At 41.3% G+C, this 18991-nt stretch overlaps 1 protein-coding gene and 1 long non-coding RNA gene across 2 annotated transcripts in view; both read right to left on the bottom strand.

Annotated features, from left to right (window-relative positions):
• Positions 1-4906, bottom strand: part of ZNF423 (zinc finger protein 423) — a 265551-nt gene extending 260645 nt beyond the window's left edge. Inside the window, exon 1 of the mRNA XM_068202661.1 lies at positions 4815-4906. The gene's annotated coding sequence lies outside the window, so the exon portion shown is untranslated. The remainder of the gene's footprint in view (positions 1-4814) is intronic.
• Positions 4907-8991: 4085 nt separating this feature from the next.
• On the bottom strand, positions 8992-9990 carry LOC137480964 (uncharacterized). The gene is made up of 2 exons (XR_011003215.1): positions 9692-9990; positions 8992-9234 (listed from the first exon to the last, which is right to left on the bottom strand). It is a non-coding gene; the product is annotated as an uncharacterized lncRNA (long non-coding RNA).
• Between the last annotated feature and the right edge of the window lie 9001 nt (positions 9991-18991).

An 18991-nucleotide genomic window follows, 5' to 3' on the forward strand; every position in this document is an offset into this window, starting at 1 on the left:
GCATTATTGTAATTCCCATTCTTGCTTTTCCCCCTCTCCTTTATTTTCCGATGGCTCCAGAAGCCAAATGTGTCCTGCAGCGCCAGGATCCTGCTGACCGCCTCCCCCGCCCCCCGGCACGGGTCCCGCTGAGCCTGCCTTGCCCGCGCTCCGTGCGGCCCTGGCCCTGCCCCACGGCGCGGGCTCCCTGCGAGCATTCCAGCCGGGAAAGGCCGGGGCTCCCTACGAACACTGCAGCTCGGAAAGGCCCGAGCTCCCGGCGAACATTCCAGCCAGGAATGGCCCGGGCCCCCTGCGAACGCTCCAGCCGGGAAAGGCCCGGGCCCCCTGCGAACGCTCCAGCCGGGAAAAGCCCGGGCCCCCTGCGAACGCTCCAGCCGGGAAAGGCCCGGGCCCCTGCGAACGCTCCAGCCGGGAAAAGCCCGGGCCCCCTGCGAACGCTCCAGCCGGGAAAGGCCCGGGCCCCCTGCGAACGCTCCAGCCGGGAAAAGCCCGGGCCCCTGCGAACGCTCCAGCCGGGAAAAGCCCGGGCCCCCTGCGAACGCTCCAGCCGGGAAAGGCCCGGGCCCCTGCGAACGCTCCAGCCCGGAAAAGCCCGGGCCCCTGCGAACGCTCCAGCCCGGAAAAGCCCGGGCCCCCTGCGAACGCTCCAGCCGGGAAAAGCCCGGGCCCCTGCGAACGCTCCAGCCGGGAAAAGCCCGGGCCGCGGCTCGAGCCCAGCGCGGGCCGGGGCACCCCCGCCCCGCCCGCTGCTCGGTGCGCCGCTGCCCCCTGGCGGGCACGGGCGGCAGCGCAGGCGCAGCGCGGGGGCACCGGGGCAGGGGCCCAGCGGACGCCGGCAGCGGCCCGGGGAGGAGGCCCAGGGAGCGGGGTTCTCCTCTTCGTCCTGCTGCAGGGGCACTTCCCCCTCCCCGGGACGGCACCCGTGGGCTCTGCAGAGCCAGCACGCCCTGCGGGCACGGGAAGTCTCTGGGTTTCCTATAGGTTTTGTCTTAACCGGCAACTCCACATCTCCGGGCTCTGCCAAAGCCCTGAAATAAAGCGGGGCCCACCGAGCGCTGCTCCCGCCTGGCCACCCCTATCAAAAACTGTCCGAACAGCCCTCTAGCTTCCCACTTGTTCTAACGACCCACTCGTATCTTCCACGCGCCTTAAATGCCATCTTTCCTAACCCTCGCGGCCCTTTCCCACAAAGCTGGAGAGCCGGTAGCGGGGCCCTTGCGAGCAGGGGGCCAGAGGAAGCAGAGCGCGCAGGGACATTCGTGTGCGAGCAACTTAAAAAGTCGCGGGGCAGTTTATGTAAAGAGCTGCTTTCTCCTTCCCTCCCCCCTTACGTCACTGCTCGAGGACTCAGGCATGTGGCATTCCTTTGAAGGAAAGACTCGGGGATGGAGAAAAAAAAAAAAAAAAAAGCACTGAAGGAACCGTTCAGCGAGCTCAGGAAACGTGCGACAACCCCGGCTGGGCAGACGGGAGCCACTGGTAACCCCTCCGGCTACTGCCAGGGTCCTGAGCCCAGCATCGTTAGAGTATCTGGTTACACTCTGCCCGTTCAGCCAGGTGACTTCTCGAAAGAACTTAACTCCTTTCAGTTAAAAACTGTGGAAAAAGATTCAGAGAAACGCCATATCAATAGTGGTTTCGACAAGACCTAACAAGGGCAAGAAGAAAAAAAAGCAGTAAAAAGAGAAGTCCCTGATTTAATGGGTCCAGCCCTGGAACTTGAGGCACATTGTTTCATTGTGAGGAAGGGTAAAGAATTTTATTTGATGTCTTTACTCTGTTGAGGTGCCTGGACAATTTTTTTTTTTTTTTTTTTTTAATGAGAAAAATCAGTCTCTTAACACTTTAACAGCATGAGGCTTGTTTTCACAGCCATAGCTCATTTCTGTGTTCTCTAATAGAATACCAGTGTATCTCAAAATTCTCCCTAAAATATGGACTCAAACCGGGCAATTCCAGTATTTTTCCTCTGAAAACAGCACTTGTAAAAGTGTGCTCCCTTCTGCTAATGAAACCGAAAGAGAAAAAAGCCATGCAAGGATTGGGTTTATGTGTTTCAGTGCAGTACAGCACTCTGTCTTACAGCGGCAGCTGCAAAGCACCATCTCCCAGCTGAAACACAACTTGCTTTCTTTGTGCCTGGATGTGCAAAAGCCAGCTCTGGCCTGTGCCTGTGCTCACTGATTTGAGTCCTCTTAGCCAACTGAGTCACCCAGAAGCAAAATCTTGATTATTTACTACTTTGCTGCTTTGCTGTTAGAAAGTTTCGCCACAAAAGGGTTCCTATCACTTAGAAGAGCCCAATCTATGGCACAGAGGCTGTGCTTAGCCTGACAGACCAACTCAGCCTGCCCACAGCCTGCCCCTGCCTCCAGCCTTTCCACACAGGTGTCACTAGCAGGAATTTCAGAAAGATTTAGCCCAAGAGCCTAACACTTACAGTGAAGGATGAAGAGGCTTGAAGCCTCACAGCTTTCATGAGAACCAAGTACATATCCTGTTGCAATTTCAGAGTAGCTCACAAGAGGCAGCAGATACATTTCCAAGAAGTTTCTACTTCCATTCGTGCCATCTGCGGTATGTCTTCCTTCTCTACATTTCATTAATTTACACAAATTACACAATCCAGCACTCTTCCCTCCAAAAGTCAGAGAGAAGAAGGACCCAAGCAGACATCACTAAAATGTTTCACAACTGGTTTGCACTGAAATATGCAGGAAATTGCTACTAAGTAAAGCAAAGCCATAAAGTAAAGCAATGCTGACTCTAAATAAAGCAATACAGTGATGCTTCTGTTTGCTTTTCATACCCTAGGAAGCCTGATGAAGCTTTGCAGATGCAGAACAAAGTTCTCAGATGTTAGAATGTGCCGAGTTGAAGGTGTTTCCAATACCCATGTACCCATGTATGGTACATTCTCTGATTACAAGATTACATATTTAAATAAAGATGCACCACTTCTTTAATTGAGTGACTGTCTATTTGATAAGGAACACAGCATCATTTTATTTATCACCAAGTTTTGGATTTTTTACTATAGGGAGTATAACAAGAGGAGTGCCTTCTATTATCACCCAGCTCTTAGCACACACTGGACACAGCGTCCTGTTTCCCCTAACTTTTCTTCATTCCTTGTCACTGAGGACAAAAGAGTCAGAGGGTTTGGGATATCCATTGACACCAACCTGGGTACTCAAAATAAAGTACACAAACAGGATCTAGTTACAGACACTTGACTTGGTTTGCCCAAAGTTACACTGAAATGTTGTCATAGGTAAGAAACTCCAGGAAGAACATAATGATTTTTTGTGATATCTCACCTCTCAGGCTTACCACAGCCTTAGAAAATTACAGTATGTTGCTGACTTTTATATATGAGGAGCCTTCCAGTTTTGGCAACACCCTCTTCCTTTATTACATAAGGCAGCTTTGATTTTAAAATACCCCAGATATATTGAGACAAACATCCTGCACAAATAAGTGAACAATAGTCACACACGACAGAGGACAACCATAACTAGGGAATACAGCATCATCATTCACAGCTGGGATGGGACTGAACTGGAGACTCAGTTCATCATCTTCTAGACACTTGGTATTGCAGCTTCAGTGTCGTTAATGTAGCCCTGATACATAAACCAGCACTGAACTTACCTTAAATTAATCACAACTCCACAGTTTTCAGTTTCTGACTTAGAGTCTAAAATCTACCCAGGAAATCAGGAATTATAATTACTGATGCCAGAATTTGCCAGGGAACATTTCTGAACAATTAGTTCTCACTGAAGGGATATTAAGAAGCTGCTAAGACATCAAAGTAGCTTAAGTGCTGTCAAGCCAACACTGTACATAATTTCATTCATAACAGACTTGAGAATGGATTTTTTTCCCTCTACATGTTTCACTTACCTCCCCAGCAGTGTTACACCCCATTAAACACTATAAAAGGATTATAAGGAAAAAGTACCAAAGAGGAAAATACCCAATAAAATATGTACTTTTATAAACATAGTAGGAAGTTTACAACACACAAGTGAGCCCAAAAGAAAGGATAAGAGCCTTAGGCTCACACCATTTATTCAGCCCACAAACCAAGAAAAACCAAGCACACGTGAAAATTTCTTAACGCAAGAGGAAACAGCATCCTGCCTGGTACCCACAGAACACTCTCATCTTTAGTAAAACTCATTAAAACAAAAAAGCAAACTAAAAACACAATAAAGAACTTATGCTCAACCCTATGTAGCACAAGTAACTAAAAAAAAAGTTAGAGAAAGAACGCATAATTACAAAATGCTTAAAAGAACAGTATCTAAAGGCATTAAAATAATTAATCACCAAGCTTCCATCATGCACTCAGACAGTGCAAGATAATGGAAACTTGATGATAAATTATTTTAATCATCAGTGCACTCAGACTAAAGCAGCAGCCCTCATCACTCAGGCAACCAGTATTTGTATTTTTCAACACATCTGTTGCAAAGACTGTTTAGACAGTAAAGACAGTTTACTGCTGCCCTACCACAATCTCCCAGTCATGCTCTGCAGCTGGAAAACATGAGAAATCACCTTCATACACCAGTAACTCTTTCTCAATCCCCTGGCTCATGTGAGTGTTTGAGGGGGACTGAGCTGACAGGTTTTCCCACAGCCCACCCAGGATTCATACTGTGCCTGGGCACCACAAGGCACAGAAATAGCTAAACCAACTGTGCTGAGGTTTTACATGCAGCTTTGCAACAAGCATAAGCAAGAAGCTTTCTTTCACAGCTTGCGGATTACTTTAGACAAATATATGAAGAAGTTCTTACCTGCAGCAGGGTCCTTCTCCTTTCTCCTGGTACTGCAGCAGCAGGCAGCCTTCAAGGTGGCATGGGAGAGCTGCCCACCCCTGGCACAACGCTCACCCGCCTGTCACTACCTGCCAGCTGCTGAAGCAACAGGATAAAAGAAAAGACAGGCAAAGGGAGCAGTGCACTTTCCTCCCCAGTCTGCAGTGGATAGAGAGCATGCCACCTGCATTTTGTCCATGGAAATAAAAGGCAAGGCGAGGGCACTGGTTCCTCCCTCTTGGTTGGGCTGCAGCAGCTACAAGGCTCTCTGTGTTACTTTGATCTGCTCCAGCAGGAGACCAGCTTCAGATGCCTCTTTGCCCTCCACGATTTGTGCTCAATTCCCAGGCTCTCAGTGCAGGGAGAGCTGTTTTCTTCCTTGGCAGCTCTGACTACAAAGGTGCAGCACAGCCGCTAGCTGGGGAAATGGGCAGCCTCCCACTCCCTTCACTCCTTGTCCTGCCTCTGCCATGTTAGGTGCATGGCACCAGGGCAAGCACCAGGCTGGGATGTAGCCAGGATGTTGGTACCCTGCAGAAAAGTTCTATGCCCTGAATTACACATTTTAAACAAGGAAGTCACTTTCTCCCGCCTTGGTTACTCAAACTTTACCAGGCCTCTGCAGCAGGACTACAGTTCAACAACATTTTAATTTATTCCACGTAAAATATTTGAGTTCAAATGCAGGTCAGAATACCACTGGTGTTTGAAAAATATTTAAAATACAAGTTTTCTGTCAGAAAAGTAAATCCAGCTAAAGATGTAAGAGGGCAAGATGAGAAATACAGTACCTTTTAAATATATCACTACATGAGACCCGAGGAAGTGGAAATCAACGGCAGTACTGGCGACATGAAGAGAGTCAATAATTCAAGCACTCTGGGCAATATTTTAGCCTTAACTATAGATGAAAGTTATCGTTCCTCGTTCTACTTGATCACTGGAGCAGGGTTCTGGTTAAAATCTCATCTGATATGTTTTCTTTTTGGTAAAACGCAATGTAGGCCTCAAGTGACTCCTGCCCAGCTAAGCAGTTCAGAAAACAAACAGCAGATTGATCAAAGGATGTGTTGAAAGCAATTTCCTGCCCTCAGCAGCCCTCCTGTGGGCCCTGATGCTGCTCAGACATAGGGTTTTAGGGTTTGTTCCCATCCTCAGGTGGAACACAGAGGTTTGAAGACAGACAATGGCGGTAGTTTGTGTTCTCCACCCTGGCAGTTGTTTCACACAACCCCCCACTCCACACACGGCCGCCGGCTCTGAGAGGAGCAGAGGCACCTTGAGGAGCTCCCGGGTGACTCCAGAACAAGCAGCAAAAGCAGCCAAGTGGGAATTTGATCTCTCCACAAGCAGGGGTCTTAGGCAGGCTGTGCTGGAGCCCTCACGCCCCTGGGCAGAGGAGATGCTCCCGTGCTGGGCACTGCTGTGTGCCCACCTCCCTCACACCGTGCCTCAACCACTGCGGCTTCCCTAAGGGAAGCACTGCCAGCTCCTGCAAAGTGGAGTAGGACTTAGGAACTCTCCATGGTTCACTTTACCTTTTCTTTCTCTTTACTCACCTCTACAGTGCTTCATGTTTTCTTCTTCCACACTTGGCAGCACAGTGAATGTTTAAGGTACACTGGCCTTTTTAACCAATTTTAAAAGAATATACCTCACCCAAACACCTAATTGAAGGCAAACCCAGCATTTTTATTTGCCTATTAGTGATTAAGATCACTTGTGAGAATCTGAAAATAGCAGGACAATGAAAGAGGTACATACGCTCAGAAATTTTTTTCAGAAAAATAAATTACAATTCACTTAGATGACAACATTTTGAAAGGCTTGGGTTTGTTTGTTTGGCTTGGTTGGTTTGTGTGGGTTTTTTCCCTGTATTTAAATCACTGGAGTTTCAAACATTATTTCCTTTGTACACAGGTGTGCTGAATTTAGTTTTTCGCTAATTTCATATCAGAACACTAACTTTAATCTAATTCACTTGAAAAGTAAGCATCCACAGAAGTGCCCCACTTGTGTCCAAATGCAGATATAAACTGATTTTACATTTTTAGCTCCCTTAAATTTCCTGTTCATATGTGAAAGCAGAGGCCCAAGATGACTCCTAAAATGGCAACATATTATTCCTTTTCCCTTTTACATGCTTCATTTCTTCACAGTGCAGGTATGTACATCTTTCACTCTTTCTCTGGGATACTTGGTTTTAGCACCTTCCTCAGGACACAGAGGGATTAGTGTTTACCAAGGTACCACTCAGAGCTGGAGGCCACTGCAGGGCCAGCAGGGCCTGATCAATCCCTGTGTGCCAGAGCAGCATCTCAACTTCCCACTCCACGCCCCTGGAAAGAGAAATTCTACACCATGACAGCTAAGTCTTTAGCAAAGTTCACCTCAAACCCTCAACCTCAAGTGTTAAAAAAGAAAAGCCCTTAAATGATACAAGTTATTACATTTAATCCCCTTGGGGGAAGTGGGGAATGATTTTGTGATTAAGGACCTACTGTGGGGCTCAAGAGAATTAGTTCAATTCCAGACTCTGAAACAAGCTTCCAGGTTCCCCTGGGAAAGCCTATGCAATCTCCTATCTCACATGGACACCAGCAGGGCAATTTGTAAGTGTGTGCAGCCCTCAGACATTGTAGTACCAACAGCTAAATAAATTCATAGTTAGGAGTTAGGTGAGGTTCAATAATTTTGAGGGCTAGTTACCTATTCAATGACGGCACTACCATTACACTATCACTTACCACAAATCATTCTTAAAAATTCGTATTACATTCTTGAAAATCAGTAAGCTACATTATTACTTACTCCTGGGCTGACAGGTAGTTCCTAAGGGTTTAGTTAATGTATTAATGAAAATGATGAATGAATGGAAAAACCTGCAAGATAAAAATAAATTGGCAGGTCTTACAGAAAGACACCACTTAGTTCTCAAGCACAGGACTATTTTCTATGGTGTGCACTGCAGAGAAATTTTGTTCCCTTAAGATTTATAGCTGGTATTGTTTCTTAGCAAAAAAAAAAAAGATCTAATTCATAGAATGAATAAATTTAATAATGAAACTCATCTGACAATGAGTTGTGATAGAGAAAATCGAGCAAGCACTATCAGAAAAACATAATACTGAAGTCACTGTGTAACCTTCTAGACAGTGAAGTGCTGCTCTACACAATGCACTGTGATGACATTAGACAGTTTGTCTTGCAAAAAGAACAAAACAATTCAATTACTCGGATATACTGATAAAAACACATACTAGTCATGTTCTCTGCTATTCACTACCAGTGGAAATTTTCTCCTACTATTATGAAAAAACAGCTGTCACACACCAGAAATATAAAGCAAAAGCTACTTCACATTTTTAAAGACATGGCAATCATTTTAAAATCTCACTCATTTCTGCAAAGGTGTTGTGCCTATTATGGTTGCAGGTAATGATGTATTTAATGCATCAGTAAGTAGACATATACTTCATATACTTCTAAACTATTTTCTGTAGGAAAACAATCGTGTCTCTCAGAAGTTGGAAAAATCCACATAAAATTTCAAGATCAGCATTCCTGGCATGTTTGTTTACGTTCAATCCATAATTTTTTATCTATTTTAATCTTAATATTAAATATTTTGGCAGAGCATCTGCCATTTATTTTGCATGTATTAAGTCCAAGTATACTTGGTATTTTCATGGAATGGATGTTAAAAATGTTTAGATCTGATATTTGATTGGAATGTATGTAACTACAAATTAAGGCAGTTCTTCACATTATTTTACTTCACTGCCTTTCTAATTAAAATTATTTCAATTTTTTCTTTAATTTTCCCACTGTTATAATTTCAACTTATAATAGAAGTTAAAGCAGTTGAAAATTAAAAATATCCAATCACAAGCAAATTCAACATTCAAGAGACTGATATAAAACTGTTTCAAACTGTCAGTTTACAGACCAGCAATTCACACCAACAATTCTTGGTCAGTGTCTTCACCTTCATCTCTCTAAAGGTAAAACGCAGAAGTGATTCAGGAGCTTTCCATGAATTAAGAGAAATTCCATCCATCCGACCCAACATGCAGAGAAAGCCAGGTCTGATGAGACCTGCCCATTCTAATCTGAATAGTCTGATGGAGTTCAAACACAAGCTGAAGCTGGTGGCAACTGTGTAAAACACACAACTTTATTCTGTGACTATTTCCAACTTGAATTTAAAATCACAAAGGTGCAGCAGTGATATTCGTGAACATTTGTTTTAAAGGAAAAGTCTTCTTAAAATTTTCATTTCTTGCAGATGACAGAGGGTGTGGTGGTGGTTACAGGACTTCCACTATTCTCAGGGCTGTCAGCAGTGTCTTCTTAGCTAAAGCTCCCCATTGGTGCTGCACTGGTTTAACACGAATGGCTGTGACAAAAGATAACAAATAATGTAAGGCAGTTGTAGTTTCTGCATTTGGTCATCCTCCCCACATCTGCTTACATCAAAAATCAATCCCCTCTTTCATCAGTGGAAGATTAATTGCCACCCTAATGTTCCATTTGACTGTATTATCAAACCTAATGATTTGATGTACACTTCTGTGTGTTCCATGTTTTTGTGGTGCTAAAAGAAGAGGTCAAAGGGAGGGGGAGGGAGGACGGAAGGAAGGACGGAAGGAAGGAAGGACGGAAGGAAGGAAGGACGGAAGGAAGGACGGAAGGAAGGACGGAAGGAAGGACGGAAGGACGGAAGGAAGGAAGGAAGGAAGGAAGGACGGAATTAAGTTCTCCAGCTAGAACAGATGTCAGTTGTCAGCATCAGGTTCTAAGCAGAAAATATTTACAGTTATTAAACCAAACATCTACAGGGCTTTGTCACTCACCTGGTGGCAAAAGGGAAGGTGTCCCTCCAAGCTGTGGCCATTTTGCAGGTTGCTGTCAAGAACATCCCAGAAGTCCAAACCTTTTAACAGGTGCTAAAAGAAGAGGTCAAGGATTATCCTTTGCATCTGAGAGTCTGTTTGGAAATAGTTTTTGTGTTTTATTGTCAACTGCTTTAAAACAAACAGTAAAATGCACCTTTGTTTGTACAGGACACTCCTTTAACTGTGAAGGTCTAAAACCACCAGGCTTAAATGCCTGAAAACAGGTAACTGAAAGCAGATATACAATGAGCACTGCAGCCAAAGCAGTGGCACCACAGCCCAACAGCTACAAACGCCTTGGCCTCTCTCATTCAGTGCCCTACTTTAAAAGATGTACAGGCACTGAGCTACCAGTCCCGTAGGTATTAACTACAGAGCTCACTGACCTGCAGTGTAGCTAATCATAGCATGAGCACACTACAAAGTCTAACTCTCTGATATTAATGTTAACCTGCACACAAGTTAAAACAAACTGACAAATGAAGTGCAATTGGTATGAAAAGTTAAAGCCAGGTTTTATTTCATGACAAACAGATGTCATCTGAGGCTGGTTCTAAGCAAGGATTTAATCCATGACCATAATGTAGGTCACTAGTTTTGATAGAGTTTGTGCCTAGTATTCATCCAAGGAATCAGACTCTGCACATCAATAGCTGTCAAGGGTGTACATGTAGTTTCTTTTTGTACCAGCATTTAATAAAAGAAAATAATCCAATTAGGCAGATGTCCCAATATTTTTCAGCTGACTTATCCATAATTTTCAATCATTAAAGGAGCATTTAATTTACAAAAATCATTATACTCTAATCCTATGCATCCAAGAATATTAATGTTTAAAACCTGAACCGCCCTCACCGTTTCTGCTGCCCTTCTGGTTTCCCCATGAGCTTCAGTAACTCAAAAGAATTGCAACCAACTTGGTAACTAAAAAAGAAAGCTTTGTGGAATGGGAAAAGTTCACAACAGGGGAGGGAAAAAAGCATTCTAAAATAGCCAGGTGTTCACCTCAACCCATACCAACTTCAAACAGATGCAAGGACAGCAGCTGAATCTGATTTCAGACTAAGGACATGAAAGATGAGTTTTATGTTCTTATGCTTTTATAACATTAGAACGAATTCATTTTTAGATAAAGAATAGTATACTCCCCTACTCTCCAATTCTTTCACATAAAATTTGCTCTGAAAATAGCATGGCTGAGTTCCACTCTTTCAACTATTATTTGATCACTGCCAAATATTTGCAAGTTCAGATTTTTCCACATCTCACCCATGTACTTGATTGCAGTTCATGTAGTATCTACTATGTTTTGTTCAACTTCTATGAATAAATGTACTGTGGCAAGGGATCAAGTCAGTCATGGAAACAGAACAAATTACTTTGAAATATGAAACTGAAAGAGTGCTGGAAGAAGAGCCTTTGGCAGCCTTTCACCCAAGTCAAGGTTTAACCTTAGGAAAGGATGATTAGCCTAAGACAGCAATACTGCTTGGCAGCAGAGGAGGTGAAGGTGTGATCAAGGTGTGGATGGCAGTGCCTGTCCATGGCCTCATGAGATTGTGTCTTCAACTTCAGCTGAAGGATGAGGTTGTTCAACAAGTCCGAGTCTAAATAAACAGAAGTGGTGAGCAACTCTTCAAAAGAAACTAAGAGCACAGGTAGAAGCCTGCGAGAATCTCACTATCCTCTTATCACAAGGGCATCCAAGAATTTTCTGTAGAGTAGTTCTACAGACAAATGACACCAGTATTCCAAGTCTGTAATTTACATATGTGGTCGGGTGGGGACTTTTTTTGAGGTATTCTTCTGAATTTTAAAATTTTAATTAAAATAAATTTATATGCCATTATATTACTGAAGCCTGTTAAACCAAGAGTTGCATTTTATTTTGATGGATATCACTAACTTAAATGCATTTCTGTGTACAGTGCTATTACAACTTAAATCCTCAACAGCATTAGCAGATGATAAAATACTTTGCAACTGTAACCTGTGAGAGAGCAATTCCTCATTAGGGACAAGTGTATATGTCTTTAGAACATGTCTAATTTTGTGAAGAATATCTGCACATACTGCAGGGTGCACATGCCCGTTAATAGACACGCCAGCATTTTATGCACAAACTTTTGATCTCTAGTGCCTGTTATCTATTTACAGATTACTTCATATGTATAAGGAAGCTTATATCAGGTTTAAAAGTTGCTCAAAGTTGTATTTCAGAGGGAAAAAAAATTAATACCTTCAATTATCTGGTAGTTGCAGGGTCACTTACTGGGTTCAACTCCAACCAACCCAAGTATTTTCCTGCTTGTAAGAGAAATAAGTCTCATGTCCAGAGGCACACTGCACATCTCACAGCTCCCATGCTAGGCAGTCACCTACCAGATCAGCTGTCTAGTGTGAAACCCTGGTACACACAGCAGGTCTGTTCCCAAGAGCTTTAACTATGAGAGCATCCTGCACAGGCACATTATGATGTGCTACAGAGGAGAGAGAGATGGCTTTATCAAACTGGTGTTTTCATTGACTTTGCACTTCTCCAGACAGATAGAAAAACACACCTGTTAAGTCTGTGCAATATATCAGAGCAAGATGTTTAAAGCTCAGTATTGACCCAGCCCTCCTGTAGCTGCAGAGGTTCGTTTTGATTTAGAACCAGTATACAAACTCAATTTGAAAAATAAATGAAAAGCTGTAAGTTCTCCTTCCCCCTGTCAAATTATTATTGGTCAGTTTTAACTTTAGATCATGAACAAGATAAAGATTCTCCATTCTACACAAAGTCTTTCAAAAACATCTACACCCAAAATAATAGGATTTGTACAGTTTTTTTCTTAATTTCAGAATATTTTTAACTGAAGAACAGGGCAGTTACTTTTGCTCCAGGAGAAACTGCATTTTTGTTACTGTGTTCCTGATACATGAAAATACATGAAATTTATAAATTTACAATAAAAAGTTCTGAAAAAAGTAGAGATAAATCTTAAAAAGCATTTTTATTTAGTTACATAGAATCAACACAAGAAACTGAAATTATAATTAGGCAATTACTATATAACTTCCTATCACTTAATTATTACATGTGAGTTTGTTAAGTGCATTTTATGCCATGTAAGCAGCAATCCAGGACAGACATTTAATCAGTACATGTATTATGCATTATTAGAAATTAATTCAGTGAACTATTTCAAAGCTGTCTCATTTTAACTAGGTCAAATTCTGTTACCCAGAAGTGCAATGACTCTCTGTTTAAAATTTAAACACACTGAAAGAAATTTAAACTGCGGTTCTGAATGGAGAATATTTTAAGCAACATCTCTCAAACAACCTAAACTTTCTCTAGATAGAATAATGAAGTCTGATTACAGGGCAAGAGGAAAATGCTATGTTGAGCTGTTCAAGAACACAAAACAGTCATTTAACTTCTTGGAGTGCAGGTGTGAGATCTGATTTATGTGAGGTATGTTATTTTCACCTCATGTTCAGGTTCCTGTAAGTGATTGCCTACAATTCTAGACTAATCTCCTGAAGAAAAGAGAAGTTGCTTTTATCAAACTAAAAGTCGGTGTCACTGTTTCCCATTGCTGTGCTGTTGCCATCCTGTATGTACCAGAAGCCACAAGTACCAAGTCCAATGCTGAGCTGTGAGAAACCCACAGAAAAATGTGTTCTTTGATCAGAAACACCTACAAAAAGGGAGGTATCTGTGATCTCTATTTTAAGCTATGCAGAAAAGAAGGTATTTGTTATAGCAGGAAGCTGTAATATACATCAGAGGAAGATTTTTAGTTAATGATTCCTGCTTGATCACATTTTAGTGCTAAAGTGAAAAAAAATTAAAATTTATATCTATAATCTGATTTAATCTCATCATCCTAGCATACTGAGAAATATTCAGCTGAAAAGAACACTGTATATTATGAACTATTACATTGATGTTACTGTAATTTTGTTGTTTTTTTTTTTTTTCAAAAATACTGAAGACAGCACACTAGCAATACATATGTTTTGAGGATTGATGCTGAATGTTAACCTTTAAGAAATTTACTGATAACTTGATTTTAGTAATTTAACTTGGAAGATTACATTTCTTAGCAATGTGGAGAGATGAAAGTCACAAATTCCATTTGCTTCACCAACAAAAATGTTTGTTTAGACTGATCCTGAAATTATGAGTGGAACAGTAGATAGTCAAGGAAGAACTAATTTTTTTTATATTGGAATACCTACTTCTTTAAGCAGTTCTAAAAGGTTTCATCTGCATAATAAAGTCACATATTTGGTTTAAAACAACTGAAAACAAATTAATTTCTCAGCTTTTCTATTTAATAGTTTAAAAAAAGTTGTAAGTCAATTTACAACCTGCTCCAATTATCCTACATGATCTTTGCATTTCAGACACATTAACCAACCCAGCTGAAGCAGCTGTACTTCTATCTGGATTCCTGTGCCTAAACATTTCAATAGATCACTAAACTGTGATAGTGGCAGAGAATTTCTAACTCTCATTTGAAGAGATTATGTACTGTTACACATGTAGAACATGCCATTAACCAAAAGAGAGAATCTCTGGTGTACTTCCAGTCATATGACTATCAGAAGGAGATAAGTCAGATTTGGAAGTCAGTGAGAAGAAAGGGAATTAAATGTTGCAAAAGATATTGCCTAGATGCATAAGAAATTTTAAAACTAACTAGAAGTTTTAAGGTGATCCAGAAACACTAAATAGGCATGATCTTCAAACATTATCTACATATTTGCAGGGTCACATTTCTGAACTGGGTTACACCTATCTATGTAATTACCATCTCTGTAACAGAATTAGCCAAACTCTTTAACAGAAACCTACTTTTCCTCATTGCTGGTGGCAGCAATGACAGTCAGAAGGTGTCTTGTTCTTTCTGCATCTGTTGGTAAAACTGTGTGTATAGCTTCCTTCTACAATCACCCCTGGTGTAGTCATCTGCAGCCAAGTGGAAAATCAATTAAGGAACAGCACACACTGCAAAACTGTACTAGAACATCACCAAGTTTCACTACTTTACTGTTTAACAATGCTGCTAAAAATGATAAAAACAATTCCTTAAAGCAAGGGGTTTCCCCCCTCACTTTTCATTTCCTCTGAGTATATTTGTTAGACATGTAAAAAATGTTAAGAAACATGGCTGGTTAAACTGGGCTGCAAACTTATCAGAATTATTCTACTGAGAGCAGCCCATTAATCTATTCCAACCCACAGAACATTACTTTTGTAGCATTCTCTCCTGACCTGTCTTCCATTTTGATGCTGGGACTCAAATCTCACTCCAAGGGAAGGCAGTGCAACTAGGAAAAGCCACCAGAATATAGCCAGGTACTAGAGACTAACCAGGAACATTTTTCACCGGTGCTATAAAACAGCTTTCATAAATACTTTTAAAGCCGTGTTGAAAACATATCCACAACAGACATACACCAATGTAAGGGTCATCAGAAATGAGCTTCCTTGCCTATCTCCAACAGAAGCCACCTTCCAATTTTTTTGGGATCTGCATGATCTACACACAGCAGACCAAAGGCCAAAAGTACAAGAAGATTTATATAGTTCTATTCAGGCAAAATTTGCATAATGACTCTACATCACTACTTGGCTAAGCTACTATTATTATTAGATACTATTAAATATGATTATTTGCTTAAGTTTCTCTCACCTTGATTTAAAGATATGGTGCATTTTCTAAAGATTTCTACTAGAAAATGTAAGAATATGACTTTAGGTATATGTTACCAGAAGTGAATTTTAAAAGCTAGACTAATCCAAAGTGTTAAACAGATAAAATAAGCATATTTAATAGATTTTCACACCACACTTGTTTTGTAAAGAGTGCCATATCATCTAGAAATGATGTACTATTTTTCCTTCACCATTCTTCATTAACAAACTCTAGGGAGATGTGAAAAGGTCAGATTTCCTTCCTTGGGTTTGTCTAAATTACTGAATGCCTTTCAACACACTTAGAGCTGCTCAGTCAGCTCCTCCTGACAGTGCTTAAATAAAACCTAAAGTACACGGACATCACAACAAAAATTTGCAGCCACAGTGGGACATTTTAATCCAAAGTTTCTGCTTACACAAGATGCTTCTAAGGCTTTTGCTACATCCATTTTTCCCTTAAGTAAAGAGGTACTGAAAAGTATACAGCATCAAGTGCCTTCATTAAGCATCAGCAGCTAGAAGTGACTTCTGCATTAAGGGAATAGAAATTTAGCAGAAAAACCACCCCATTGCATTCCAGCTGGTCCCCAGAGATCAGAGGGGCTGGGTGTGACCAGGCTTGATTTCTGATTAGAATCAATTCAGTGCTATAGGTCTGGTTGAATTCAATAAGAACTTCCAGGATTACAGGTTCATAAATAGTACAGTTTATTGAAGCAACAGGAAAGCGGGTTCAGGATTGCCAGTTATAGGGGCGTTAACAATGGATTTTGGTTTTTAAAGGCACTGATAACCTGAGTACAAATAATTAAATATAAAGAATCCATTTAAATACTGTATTTATCTAGAAACAGTGTTTTTCCTCAGAAGACGATTAACTAAAAATCTCAAGAGAAATTATCTCCCACTTCCCTGGTATAGCAGCAATACTACAGAGAGAAAAGCAAAAGAAGTTTACTTAACAGAGGGATTGCCATGTTATTTCAGGATATGCTCTTCTGGAAGGAGGTATAGGATGGAAGTATGTGAGAAGAAAGCTATTATCAGATTTGTGTGCTTGTGGTTATTTTGTTTTTCATAAGAAGCACTTATTAGGCTGGAAGGAATCCTTGTTATGCAGAAGTATTAAAAACTTTAACCCTACAGGACAAGCAGACAAGAAGACAACTAATTCTCACAGCAGCTGCTGTGAACAGGATCTCAGGCTGAACACACAAATGCCCAAAATGATGGCTGGAAGCAACAAGAAATAAAGCAAGAAATACAGCATATCCTGGCAAGCCAGCAGTGTACATGGCTCATCATTTCAAAAGCCAACAAACCTCCTACTCCTGTGTCTGGCACACAGCAGGCTGTGAGCAGAGCAGTTCAAACAAGTGATTAGATGCCAGCTCTCAGAAGCTGCCACAGGAATGCAGCTGTTGCAGCACCACAACCTGTCCCTGCTCTGCACCCATCACAGCTGGTGAGAACACCTCAGGGCTACCCCAGTCAGAGGTGGCAGCTGCCAGCCAGGGAGGGAGATGGGGACATACCCACGGGCAATGACCAGGCACACAGGAACAGTGGCCCTCTCAAGGTCTGCCTGCCCAGCACAGATTCCACACCATTACCTCTAAAAGAAATGAAACAAATCCAGCTTCCAGTCTTGGCTTCTCCACATTGTTAGTAACAAACAGTTTGGTTTTCCTATGAGCCTGTATTGTTACGGTCTAATGTTCTTGGCATAAATCTAAGATTTCAAAGAAAAATGTCCTTGTTCTAAACAGCTTTCAACCTGAAAGTCAGTAAAAGAAGACAATGTTGTCACTCTATTATCATACCAAGAGTGACATTTGAAGGACTAAAGCAGCCTTGCAAACAAGGCAAAATCAGATGAATACATCTGTTCTCTGACAGCTTTTAGAAAACCAAATACAATGTGTAGGAGAATGTGGGGATTAAGAGGCTGAGAAGACTCTACTGGGGAATTAAATGGGAAGGACTAGAAAATGGAAAAGCTGAATGCATATGGTTCAAGACTGAGCAAGAATCCATATCCTATTTTTAAAAAGTGACAAACAGGTGAACAAGAATCTGATGAGGGAGTTTCTTGTGCTAAGTGTAAGTAAATTTGGCAGAAAATAAATTCCCTTGCATTCCAGTTGGTCCTCAGTTATCAGAGGGCTGGAGGTGGCTGGGCCTAATTTCTGAGTAAAAGCCAATTCAGCACTGTATGTAAATGCAGAGCCAGTTCAGCACTACAAGTTCAGTCACCTTCCATAAGAACTATCATGGCCTGATTCACAAATAGTAAATTATTGAAGCAGCAGAAATGCAGATTCTTGTTGGATTGCTGGCAGTGATTTGATTTCTTGCCCGGAAACTGATGTGCCTCTCGTGTGACAGATGTGTAAAGAAGAACAACAAGCTAAATAAGAGATTAAGTTATCCTGAATAAAAGAAGCCTGTCTTCTGAAGTGTTAGATGGAATATGACAGTGAAGTTTTACCACACCTGCTGCAAGTACCTAAAATTATAAAAAATCTCATTCCAGTTGCAGAAAAATAGCAGAGGAACACAAACTAGTTTTACAGTCTACCAAAATTCAAACCATTTATAGCATCTCAAGACATAACTTCTCATGTTCAGTGTGCCAGAACAAGTTCCCTACTACACTTCTAAGAAGAGAAAATGAATCTTCTATTGCATCAAGCTACACACACAAAATCCACATTTCTACACTATACTTACATAGAGGTGATCCTCTGGACTTTGTTCAGATGTCTAACAAAAGGCATTCTCTTTCCTACAGAATATGCATCTATTTGACGAAGCTCATCTTCCAGGATAAATTTTAAAATATTTTCTTGTTGTCTATACCAAGAAGTCCTGAGCCGCTTGGTAAGATTTAAGCTTTAATCTTCCAAAATCAACTCAAAAAAGGAATATAAAGAATGTAAACACTATCATTGTATCACTAAATGCAAGTTAGGAATATATTTGTCACACTTACTACAGTAAACAGATTTATAAAAATACAGGATTAGTAAATGCAAAAAGACTGAATATGTAACAGTTTTAAACATTACCACAGAATCTCTGAAGTAACATATTGCCTCAAGAGGGAGGGATTGTTCAGAGGAAAATGAGTATGAGAAAGGATATGTAAACTAAAAAATGCAGACGGCCAGAAAAGCAATCAAACTAAGAAACAAGTGACCCATCCTAATTATCTCTGATAGCAGATGCTGCCAACAGATGCTCTCACATTATGCTCCAAGTACAGCTGTGAGAATCAGAAATAGATACCAAGGATGCTAAACTCAGAAAGATGCATTCCTTGCACCTCGAGAAGCGATACTTGAGACAGCACTTTAAACTGACAAAGCATGATTCTTCCAACCACCTCTGCCTTGTGAAGCAATCCAAGTGTACACCCAGCTCTTCTGGCTGTTAATTTTCAAGCTTCACATGTGTTGGCAGAAAAAGACATCAAGGGTTACTAACAGATGCACTAACCCTAAGAAACAGTTTATTTAAGTCATAGCTGTAGTGCAATGACAGTTACATTGTCTTGCCTC

Source organism: Anomalospiza imberbis, chromosome 12 (genome assembly GCF_031753505.1).
Source record: "Anomalospiza imberbis isolate Cuckoo-Finch-1a 21T00152 chromosome 12, ASM3175350v1, whole genome shotgun sequence".
Lineage (NCBI taxonomy): Eukaryota > Metazoa > Chordata > Aves > Passeriformes > Viduidae > Anomalospiza > Anomalospiza imberbis.